Source organism: Chenopodium quinoa, unplaced genomic scaffold, assembly GCF_001683475.1.
Source record: "Chenopodium quinoa cultivar QQ74 unplaced genomic scaffold, ASM168347v1, whole genome shotgun sequence".
Lineage (NCBI taxonomy): Eukaryota > Viridiplantae > Streptophyta > Magnoliopsida > Caryophyllales > Amaranthaceae > Chenopodium > Chenopodium quinoa.
The window spans coordinates 4,957,541-4,969,734 of record NW_018742951.1 but is presented as its reverse complement, the minus strand read 5'-3'; positions in this window follow the sequence as shown (position 1 = coordinate 4,969,734).

Below are 12,194 nucleotides of genomic sequence, written 5' to 3'. Positions count from 1 at the left end.
GATTTGTGCTAAATATCCCTTGAACTCTACTTGGGAGAAAGGCATGAACGAGGTTTATGGGTTTTCCTAAAACTCATTGGCGACTCTCTATTGGTTTCTTATAAAAAAAAAAGCGTAATGATAGAATCAGTTTTAATTCAAGGTCCCCAAACAGTCAGGAATTCAAAGCGTAACACACCTTAAAAGGTGTAAAGTCCTAGGCTTTTAAAGGGCCATGGGCATAAAGGAAGTGGGATCCTAACGACGGGCTACCCTCCTCACATTGGCAACTCTGCTGGGGACTTAGAGGTTACAAGATTAGCTTTTGGTTATGGTTTAAGGTTGCCCACTTAGGTTACCTATGAGTTGTAATGAAAGACTAACTTGGATAATCTCTAGTTAGAGAGTGAGACTCGAACGCATAATATCTTCCTATTTCACTAAAGTAAATACCAAATAAACAACATTGCGTCATGCATAATCATAGCACACTTTAAACAATGGAGATTGGCTCATTGGGTAGGGGTTGCCAACACTAGGGGCTTCTATCCCAAAATCAATAACAATCATCCCACCCATGTCGCTAACAAAATGTTGGGAGAACCATGCCATGGGTCAACACGTTGAGTAAATGATTCATACATCGTTCTTAAGATATGGTACCTTTGGACACCCAAGTCTTGACCATAGAACGAAATTATATGGTTTAACGGTTCCTTTTATGTGCATATATGACTACATGACTATGCATTTATATGCCTCGTGTCTAGTTTAATAAAATTCTAACTTGTTACCTAGAGATATTTAAAAAATTCGCAAAAAAAATAGTGGTTCGAAAAAAAAAAAAACTTCCGGGAAAAAAGAAAATAGAAAAAAAAAATCTTTTGCAAAAAAAAAAAAAAAAAAAAATGGAACCTGCTAGGTGGTGCGCGCAACTATTAAAGTTGCGCGCCAAGCATAAGTTTAGAAGTTGCGCGCCACTCCTCCGCGCAACTCCGATTCTTGCGCGCGCCCACTGTTCAATGTTGACTTTGACTCATTACGAGCAATGTTATACGGAGAGAACGATATTACCGCTTTAAGGTTAATCGTTAAGTAGGAGCTAATAATATCTCTTTGGCTAACAACGCTGTCTAACTTAGTTGCTTTTACTTTGTTCGTCTTTTCTTTTTTAAAAAAAAAAAATTCCACAAAAATGTTTGATACTGTTTTCGATTATGATGATTCGTTTACGTACATTTTAAATGAACTAATGGCATTACCTCTTATACGGTTTGTCATTAGAAGTTCGCATCTCCTAATAGAACGTCATCAATATTCCTAATCCTAAACTTGCCTATTTTTCATGATCATCATCTTTTAGCTGTAATTAATTAACCTTGATTTAAGAGTATAATTTATTTAACTCTATGGTTAAAAAAATCCCGAGAACCTTACTTGGGATAATTTGCCTCAAAAAAAATAAAAATAAAAAGGGGGGGGGGGTGGGGAGGGAGAAAAAAAATCGAGAAATCCTTCTAAAAAAAACAGAATATGATACAAAAAGAGAAACTAAAAAAAATTATTCTCAAAAAAAAAAAAAAAAAAAAGAGAGAGAGAGAATAATGAATGATAAATCCGAGAAAATGATTTAAATATTTCTTGGATTTTACGTTCGGAGGCAGCCATTCTATTTAAACCAATAGTAATTATCCTTTAACAATGAGCAATATGAGAATCTAAAAAATAATAATACAGATCTCTATAGTAATCTAAATGATCAAATACCATATTCTAGTATATTTATCATTTCAAGGAGGGTATATAGGTTGATTAATAATTCTAAAAATTTGATAAACATTTTCAATCCAACTTTCCCTTTTCATTCTCTTCGAAAACATTTCACCTAAAGTAAAATCCTTAGATGATTATATTGTTAAAGTCAACACAAATCATGAAATTCCATTAATGATTTTTCATGAATTTATTGACATTCTTCATCAACGAACTTGCTTAAAGTGAATTCGTATTGAAAGGATTTTTTCTTTTTATAAAATAAAAAAACAACATTTTTGACTTTTGTTCATTGTTTGAATGCTTGGCAGAAAAGGTCTTAAGTGAACGTGCTCAATTTTCTCGTGATACACATTAGTAGATCATATTCCACATTCGCATCCTAGTCCAATCATGGATGAAAAAGCAACATTGGAGAAGCTTATAGACGAACTTCAAAACCTAAAGATCCTACGAGAAGAAGAAGCCCAAATGAAGGCTCGTAGAAAAGCAGAAAATGCTAAAATAAAAGCAGAGAAAGAAAAAGAAAAAGCAAGAGCTGAAAGACTAGAGGCCTTGGAGAAACTTGTTCTTCGACCTAGCTCAGGGACTAAGTTCTTCAATTATGAGCTTGCACCACAACCTAGTGACAAGACTCTTCTAGAAAAGTTCTTGACTACGGATTTACTAACCTTTACGATTACGGACAATCCTATGACTCACTTAATGAGCTTTCTTGGAATGATGGCATTGAAAGGGGTCGAGCATAGCTCATATGCATGTACTTTCCCTTTTTAATTATTGGACCAACTGCTAGATCATGGTTTTATAACCTCGATGCAAAACAAACTTCCACTTAGGAGGACGTTGTAAAAGTGTTTCTAGCCCAATATAGAGATAACATCGAGCTCACAACTACCTTGCGCGATCTTGAATCACTCAAGTAGAATTACAACAAAAATAAGCTTTAGCGTCATTTATTTTGGTCTTAGGCAGCATATAAATATGCCGCTAAAACCTGTAGTGGCATTTAAATAAATGCCGCTAGATCCAGTGTCGCCTAAACATTAAGCGGGATTTGTTTGATTCGCTGGTAAAGCTCTAATTAAATGCCACCTAAAGCCTATTGTCATTTCTAATCAATTTCCTCCCATTCTGCTATATTTTATGAACTAGTAATACTTTTCTCATCACCTATAACCAATAATATCAATATAAATCACATTACTGCTAGTCTGATGCAACCTATAAGAAACAATTATGAAAGCAAAATAAATAACTTTTAATGGATATAACAAGCATTATAATATTTAAATATATTAAATAATCCAAAGAATCAAACTTCGGTATTTTTTTCAGTAGTTTCATTTTCATATACAAAATACGCTGCATATAATATCATTGCAACGTTCCTGACTCCTAAATACGTTATGGGCAAGACATTCTCAAAAATAACAAAAGCCTTGCACTTCCCAAAAAAGTTCCTGACTTCGCAAAAAATTTAAGTCATGATATTTTAAATAGCTTCATGCTCATTTAGATGCAAAATCATCACTCAAATCCAAATGAACTGTAAAAGAAAATGAACAGATTATTAGTCTTTCAATTTTCTGGTCCATGCAGTCCTATGTAAAGATCGCAGAGAATGAATTAGAAAGTTGTGCAAGTTCTGATTGCTTCAACAGTGTGCCTATTGCTTATATGTATCAAATTTAAGTTCCCAGCACATTAGTTGCATTTAAAAAAGACACAAAGACTAAAAAAAATAGTGAAATAAAAGGTGTTTGGGTCCAATTTAGTCAAAATTGGGCCTGGGCACTAAATGATCCAATTAAAAGCCCAAGGTCAAGGTTCAACTCTCCAATTGCTCAAAAGTCAAAAGTCAGCCCACAAAGTAAGCCAATTGGGCTAAAGCCCAACCTCTCCAAGTATGATGAGGTATAAAAGCCCTCATATTAACACATTCAAGGGGAGAGTCATATTCTTACATCAGACACAACGACATCTCATAACATCATATACGAGATCAGACACAACATCACATGCATTATCTCATACACGGATTATTGCAATTCATATGCTCATTCTTGCATTGAGAAATACTCCAAAAAAGCCTCAAGCTACAAACTCTCTTGCATAGTGTCTTCCTTTTTACACATTGTACTGACTTTAGCATCGGAGGGGCCTTCCTCGGAAACACCCCCGAGGCTAGTTTACGTGTGTTCACTGTGCAGGAAACCTTCGGCCCAACACAGCTTGGATCGAATCCAGTCTTCTCCATTTTAGTGGACCTTCGGCAAGGTCCCATTGTTTTCAACCGAAACAATTTGGCGCCGTCTGTGGGGAAGACTTTCAAAAATCTTTAAGCCAAATTCCTAACCAAGATCATCTTGCAATTGTCTTAGCAGCCATGGCTAAGAACCGCAAGAGCAAAAGCCTCCGTCAAGGAGCGGGCGAAAAGCCTAAAACCCCTACACCATCGCCCTCGCCGGACCGGAACTCTCCCAAGGGTGCCGGCTCGGGGGAGGATCACACAAGGAGGATTCCCTATCTCCTATAATGCATGACTCTCAATATAGGCCGGACCACTCTCGGTCTAGCAGGGGTCAGTCTGATCATAGGACATATTCAGTGTCCCGAAGCCAACCATCGGCTGCACGGCCTCATGCCCACACTCGGCCGGAGACCCCTTTGACGGGGCCCAGTTCGGAAGAGGTGGCAAGAGCGCTGGCAGTACTCATGGAGGCAATGAGGGCACAGAATATGCCACCGCCTCGTGATCGAACTCCTCCGCATACCCGGCATCAGCGGAGGAAGTTAGACCATGACGGTGGGAAGCTTCCTTCCTTCCGGGAACTGGAAGAGTGGGAGGAGGATTCTTGGAAAAATGAAAAACAGAGGAAGAAGAACTCTCAATTATTTAAAGGATCCTCATCCTCAAGACCAGCAGCGCATAAGAGCAGCAGCTCAGCTTCTCGGCCAGAATCTGCTCGCCGGGAACCTGAGACTGCTCGCAGAAGCGTCCTTGACCGACTCGGCGGCCAGGAACCGAGCGTGCGTAGTCGCCTCACGTTCCCTGCAGCCGAGGCCCAGACTTCCCAGCCAGGGACGAAAACCACTCCTACCTCTCTGAGAGGGCGGAGCGCGGTCCCTTCGGCCAGGAACAAGGGCAAGGCCATTATGCTTCCCGCTAGTTCACCATTCGAGCAATGGATACTAGAAGAGCGCGTACCCACGGTTAAAATACCGTCGCATATCACATATGACGGGACCACGGATCCGAAGGACCACGTGGCCTCGTATGAGACTCATATGCATCTTTGCCCCAGATCCGAGGCGACTTGGTGCAAATATTTCCCAACCACTCTCAAGGGGGTCGCGCAAGCGTGGATCTCCAAGGGAGTAAGGCAAGGCTCCATAACAGGTTGGGATGATCTGTCCTCCAAGTTCAGAAGCAAGTTTTCCACGGCAAACCGCCGAGAGAAGACTACCGCAGAGCTCATGGGTCTGCAACAGGGGGAAACTGAAAGCCTCCGAGACTACCTGACCCGTTTCAGTAACGAGTCATCAAGCGTCTCTCAGCTGGACCAGGGGCTAGCTGTTTTTGCAATGCAGAATGGCCTTCAGCCAGGAAAATTCCTAGACTTCATGGTCATGCATACCCCGCAGACCTTGGAGGAAGCTCTTAGTGCTTCGGATAAGTTCATCCGAGCCGAAGAATGGAATAAAGCAAAAACCCAACCTCAATCCGGGGGAGGGAAACAGAGGCAAATACCCTTGTCTGAAGGCCAAAGCCATAAGGCAAAGGGAAAATCAAAGGCCTCGGAGCCATCTTCGGCCAGCGACCTAAAGAAGGACAGGTTTGCCTCATACACAGGCAGATACGAGTCCTACACTCCGCTCTCTCTTCCACGCGCCAAAATTTACAGTGTGACGAAGGAGGAGCAGAGTTACCGAAAGCCGAGACCACTCCCAGAGTGGTATCAGCGAAAAAATAAAAATCAGTGGTGTGAGTTCCACGAGTCTTCGGGCCACAACACTGAAGAGTGTATCCAGCTGAAGGACCAGATAGAAGACATGGTCCGGAAGGGATACTTGAAAAAATACATCGCGGATCACCGCGAGAAAAAAGAATCCGAAAGGTTAGCAAAGGACCCTCGGCAGGACCTTGATTTCCCTCGGAAAAACAGTAAAAAACCGGAGGGGAAATTCCCTCCGATCAATGTTATCTCGGGAGGAATATACTCTCGGAGGGAGCACAAGCGTCACCTTAGAGCTTTGACTCACCAGGTGAACAACGCTGACATTCAATCTCCCCAGTCGCCGGTGCCGAACATGACGTTCACAGCCGCCGACTGCCGGGGGATTACGTTCCCTCACGAGGATCCGTTGGTGATCATCGCCACGGTGGCCAACCACGACGTCAGTAAGGTCCTTGTTGACGGTGGCAGCGGAGCAAACATTCTGTTCCGAAAGGCCTACAACCAAATTAAGCTGAAGCCCAAGCACCTTACGCCGGTACCCTATCCGGTATCCGGGTTCAATGGGGCTTCAACTTATCCAGATGGGAAGGTGACGCTTCCTGTCACCATCGGTTGCGATGAGGCAGCCCGGAACGTCATGATTGAGTTTTTGGTCATCGACGCTCCTTCAGTGTACAACGTGATTTTGGGGAGACCCATAATTCACGAGATCCAAGGGGTCGTCTCAACTTATCATCAGCTGATGATTTACGTCTCAGACGCCGGCTTCCCCGAAAGGATACAGGGCAACCAGAAGGACGCCCGAAGGTGCAACTACCTCAAGCCATCCAGTAGTCGCCCAGATAACGACAAGGATGAAGAGGAGAAAGAAAAAGAAAGAGAGCCAAGCACAAAAAAGCCGAAAGGCCTAAGTGCTTCGGCCCAAGGATCAGTGCCCAGAGAAAAAGGTCCCGAAAGGGAAAAGGTTGACTCTTCATCTGAGCCGAAAGACTCAGAGAGCCAGCCGAAGAACACAAAGACTGGGACACCTGCTGACATTGGCAGCAGACCAGATTCTGAAGAGTCCAGTCCATCAGCAATGGACATGGACCAACAGACTGAAACAGCAGAGTTGGCCGAAGGAGATGCTGAGAAATGTGTAACAATCGGGATGGACCTTGATCCTAACACCCGTTGTGAACTTATTCAGCTCCTGCGGGATAACAGAGATGTGTTTGCTTTCTCGGCAGCTGATATGCCCGGGATAAGTTCAGACCTCATCTCCCATAACTGAAGGGTCCATGCAAGGCCTCTCAAAATTGGGGATCTTGTCCTTCGGAATGCTGCTGCAGTTCAGAAAGGCCGAATCCATGGGAAGCTCTCAGCTACATGGGAGGGACCTTATGAAATTTATGATGAGCTTCAGCCAGGGACATACCGACTTCGGCAGTTGGATGGAACTGAGTTGAAGAATCACTGGAATGCTGATGTACTGAAAAAATACCATGTGTAAACCCTTCGGGGCAGAACAATCTTTGTAAGTACATTTTGAACTAATGACAGGCCTTGGAGCCGCCATTTATATAAAATTTACAACTGTTTATCCTTTCAAAATTTTCTTTGTTCTATCTACTCTTTGAGGGTTTTTTATTCAGCCTCGTCTGAAGCCTTCGCCTTCGGGTAACTGGGTTTCAGATTGCTGACAAAACCTGTCTTTTTAAAGAACACCGGTCTTTCAGCTGAAGTCAAACTTCAGTAAGACTTGTTCTCCAAAGACATGAGTCCATGGACAATTCTGGGATATTGCCTTAACTGAGCCTTGTATCCCAGAGAGCCATTATCCGAAACATTGCCTTAAGTTGGCCCTGTGTTTCGGGTATCCATTTTTCAAAGATAGCCAGAAAATCAAGGATAACAGCAACAGTTGAAAATTTTTAAACCAGCCTCGTCTGAAACCTTCGCCTTCGGGTAACTGGGTTTCAGATGGCTTACAAAACTCAGTCTTTTTAAAGAACACTGGTCTTTCAGCTGAAGTCAAACTTCAGTAAGACTTGTTCTCCAAAGACATGAGTCCATGGACAATTCTGGGATATTGCCTTAACTGAGCCTTGTATCCCAGAGAGCCATTATCCGAAACATTGCCTTAAGTTGGCCCTGTGTTTCGGGTATCCATTTTTCAAAGATAGACAGAAAATCAAGGATAACAGCCTTTTTAAATCAGCCTCGTCTGAAACCTTCGCCTTCGGGTAACTGGGTTTCAGATGGCTTACAAAACTCAGTCTTTTTAAAGAACACTGGTCTTTCAGCTGAAATCAAACATCAGTAAGACCTGTTCTCCAAAGACATGAGTCCATGGACAGTTCTGGGATATTGCCTTAACTGAGCCTTGTATCCCAGAGAGCCATTATCCGAAACATTGCCTTAAGTTGGCCCTGTGTTTCGGATATGCGTCTTCTTTAAGAACGCTGGTCTTTCAGCTGAAGTCAAATTTCAGTAAGACTTGTTCTAAAGAGGTTAGTCCCAGAAAGCTAATATCCCAAGCATTGCCTTCAGTTGGCCCTGTGTTTCGGATATCCAACTTTCAGACAGTCAATCTTCAGTAAGACTTGTATCCCAGAAGCATTGCCTTAAGTTGGCCCTGTGTTTCGGATATCTATTTTGAAGAAGTTCAGAAATTGCTTATTCTGTGGGGGCAAGAAGCACGCAGTGCAGCTATGTTCGGCAGAGTTGAAGAAAAGAAACAGTAAAGCATTCAAAAATAAAGCAACTGAAAAAAAAAAAAAAAATTTTGAGCTACAAGTTCAATAATTCAGTATCGGCAGCCGCCCACAAGCGGAAAATAACAGCTGCCGAAATACGTACATAAGCAAAAAAATAAAACTGCTGTACGACAAGGCAAGCTGAAGCAAAAAACAAGGCAAAAAACTCAGAAAGCGGCAAGTCTAAAGTTAAGCACATGATGAACCGCAAGATTCTGAAGACGACTGCCCGAGTTCCTATGCTTCAGCCGGGGGATCAGACTGATCAGCGTTGAGTCCCATGATGGCCTCAGCCCCAGCAGCCGAAGAGGCGGGCTTTGCATTTTGCCGAGCCTCCCTTTCCCTCTGCTCAGCTTCCAACTCCAGTCTTTCAGCTTCCTCTTCGGCTTCCTCAGCCTTAAGAATTTCAGCTTCAGCTGGAGTTGCATACTTCATGTGAGGGTCTTCGGGATTCTGGACCCACTCAGCACATTTAGACCAGTCCAGCTTCGGCTCAGCATGAAGGCAGAGTCTTCGGCATACTCGGAATCCGTTTCTGAAACCCATCTCATATTCCTCTTGGGTATAAACACGGACCTTGAGTGAAGCCTCAGCATCAGCCAGCTTCTTCTGGGTCTCCTCCAAGTCTTCCTTGGATTTCTTCAGCTGTTCAGCGACTTTGGAGGAGGACCCCTTCAGCTCATTCAGCTCTTGCTGAATTTGGAAAGCCTTTGTCTGAGCTTGGGCCACTTCAACTTTCTGGATCAGCAGTTGATCCTCAGCCTCTTGGAATTTAGCTCTTTGAGCTTCAGCAGCAGAAGCAGCCTCTGAGAGTTGGACGTCTTTGGCCAAGAGCAACTCTTCAGCAGCCATTCGGCTGGCTTCAAGAGCCTCTAGACGCTGCTGCACTTCAGCTTGTGCAGCAGTTCCTTCTTGAATTCGGCTCTCAATAGCAGCCTTGAATTTGGAGACGTCCACTCCCATATGCTCCTGGAGGAATTTTTCCCCTTCCATCAGTGGGGGAAAAACCTCCATCTCCATAGCATCGCAGAAGGTTTTCAGAGCTTCGGCAGCTTTTTTACCGTACTCCTCAACCTCCTGCTGCTTCTCTTCAGCTGCTGCTTGCTTCAGCTTAGCAAGCTTAACTTCCTCTTCAGCCACCTTCCTTTCGTGCACAGCAGCGTCTACCCTATCTTGTAGGGTATCAATCAGCTCTACAGTGAGAGTCTGATTGTGCACGAACTGAAAACAGGAAGACAAAAAAAAAATAATAAGTAATAAAAAAAAAATAGAGCTGAATTTCGGAGGAAATGAAGGAAAATTACCTGCATCATCAGCAGTTGGTTAGACCTGGCTGGGTCAGGAACTGATCTACTGGATTCGCCCATCCCAGCAGTGGCCTTCAGCGACCAGATCCTTGCCCTGTCTACTTCGGACATGCCAGCAAAACTGCCGAAGTAGGCTTCAGCTCCTTCTCGGTTTTGACCCCATATGAGGTCCCAGATGTGATCTGGGATTGGAATTCGGGGGGCCGAGAAACCCATTTCTCCAGAATGCAGAGTCTGGAAAGAAGGGAAGGACGACGATGGAGCTTGATTAGCTTTGGTTGTCTCAGCATCGTCCTTCTCAGAGGAGTCAAGTACTATGACCTCCTCTTCTTCAGGGGTGAGGACGAAAGCCTCAACCTCTCTTGCGATATCTGCCGTGAAGCCTTCAGCACTTGACATCACGGCATCTTTATTTCCGTGCTCAGCAGCACTCTCCTTGATTTCTTCTTGGACCACTCCCTTAGGTTCGGGAGTCCTCTGATCCACCTCCATCTCAGGAGGTGGCGGAGGGGTCTTTTGAGGAGATTGGGGTGTTGGCTGGGGAACCCTCGGCGATCCATTGCCTTCCTCAGGTTCCCTTATTGCGACGCCGATGGTCATCGGCCTCTGCTGAAAGTCATGAGGGCCGATGATGGCCATCCTTCGGCGCCTTTTCAGAAGGGGCTGCTCGTCCATATCTGAGTCTGAAGACTCTTGTATTTGATCTTCGGGACGAACAGGAGCTTTGCCTTCTCTGTGTCTGTTACTCTCTTCAGACTGTAACAGACAGGGGGGAAGAAGAGTGTGAGTAAAAAAAAAAAAAAAAAAAAAAAAAAAAAAAAAAAAGAAGAAAAGAAAAAAGTTGTCTGAAAGCTCACCGAGGTTTTCAGCAAAGCCTCGTCTTCTTCAGCTGCTCTAGCTGCAGCTTCGGCTTCAGCAGCTCTGGAGGACCCTTCTCCTCCTTCACAAGCCTCAAGTACCCGTGCAACCTCTTCGGCTGTGCGGGCAGCTTCAGCTTCCTCGTTCAGCAGCTGAAACCAAGGGTCTCTCTTCTTCCACCAAGGCTTCTGCCTCTGATACAGAGCAACAGCCTCAATTTGGAAGTGGGAAGAATCCAGATGAACTTCCCTATGCCTCGGCTCAGTGATAGACGGGGCCCGTTCAGTTACAACTCGCTCTCGGTTAACACCAAGACGAGCGTAGTTAATACCAACGTTGGTCTCGTCCCGCTCTGAAAAAAGGAAAGGGAAAAAGTTTAGCTCAGGTATGGCACAGCATAAAAAAGCAAAGCGAGAGAAGAAAAAGGTAGTTAAAAAGCCTCGGCCCCAGCCGAAGAAGCTTACCATCCTTAAACTTTCGGCTGAGGCCAACAGCTGCTAGCATGTTCTCTTGGAAAACGTAATGCGTATCGGGGAGCCAAGTCTCCGGGATATGCTGCATTCGACCACTTCCCCCCGGGTTCGGCAGCTTGCCGAAGATATGTTGCTGATCCAGGTTCGGATCCGACCCGTTATCTGCGGGGGGACCTAGACTTCCCATTTCGGGATCAGGCTCAGCTAAGTACCGGGGAGCGCTGAAGACACAAGGGTGGCCCGGATCTATGGGTGCCCTAACCCAAATCCATTGACCTCTCCAATCCTTGTCTGAAGAGTCATTTGGCCACATGGTCAAATATTGGGGCCGGGACTCAATCCGATACCACCCAGAACCATGGCTTCCGTGCCCACTCTGAATATTTGGCACTAGCCGATGGAGCTTTCTGAAGCAGTGCAGGTTCGGCACGTATCTGAAGAACTTGCAGACCCATAAGTATGTCATCACCCTTCGGATGCTGGTGGGGGTTAGCTGACATAGGGAAATGTTGTAATGGATCAGCAAGTCTCGGACGAAAACGTCCAAAGGGAACCTCAGCCCATACTGAAGCTGTCTCGTGTACACCCCCACATACCCCGGGGGTGGACGATGGATTCTATCGGATGCTGAGGGCATTCGGCACCAATATCCATCAGCTTCAAAAATGCCGTAGTGCAACTCAATTTGCTCGGCAAATCGATATTGATCGGCGTTCTCTACCCACCATGAGTAGGGGCGGTTCTTTATCATGGCCGAAGCGACTTCGGCATTCTCCCACTCTGAAAACCCAGGGAGGATATCCCAAAGGACAGCGGGAATTTCATCGTCCCGTCCAGAAGCACTCGGCTCATCCGTTCTTTGAGGAGGAGCCGAGGAAAGGGGAGTCGCCCTAATCCCATCAGCAGGGTCAGACTCCGGCCTTCGACCATTCCAGGTCCCAATCCTATTCCTAGGATCGGGAATCGGCCTTGCTCTTCTTGGAGCACGGGCTCTACCTCTAACTCCTCTTGCCATGGACTATTTCGAAGAGAAAAGTCGAAAGAAAAGGGGAAGGAGTTCGAATTCGAAGAAAAATAAACTGAAATCAAAGGAATTTACCTTAA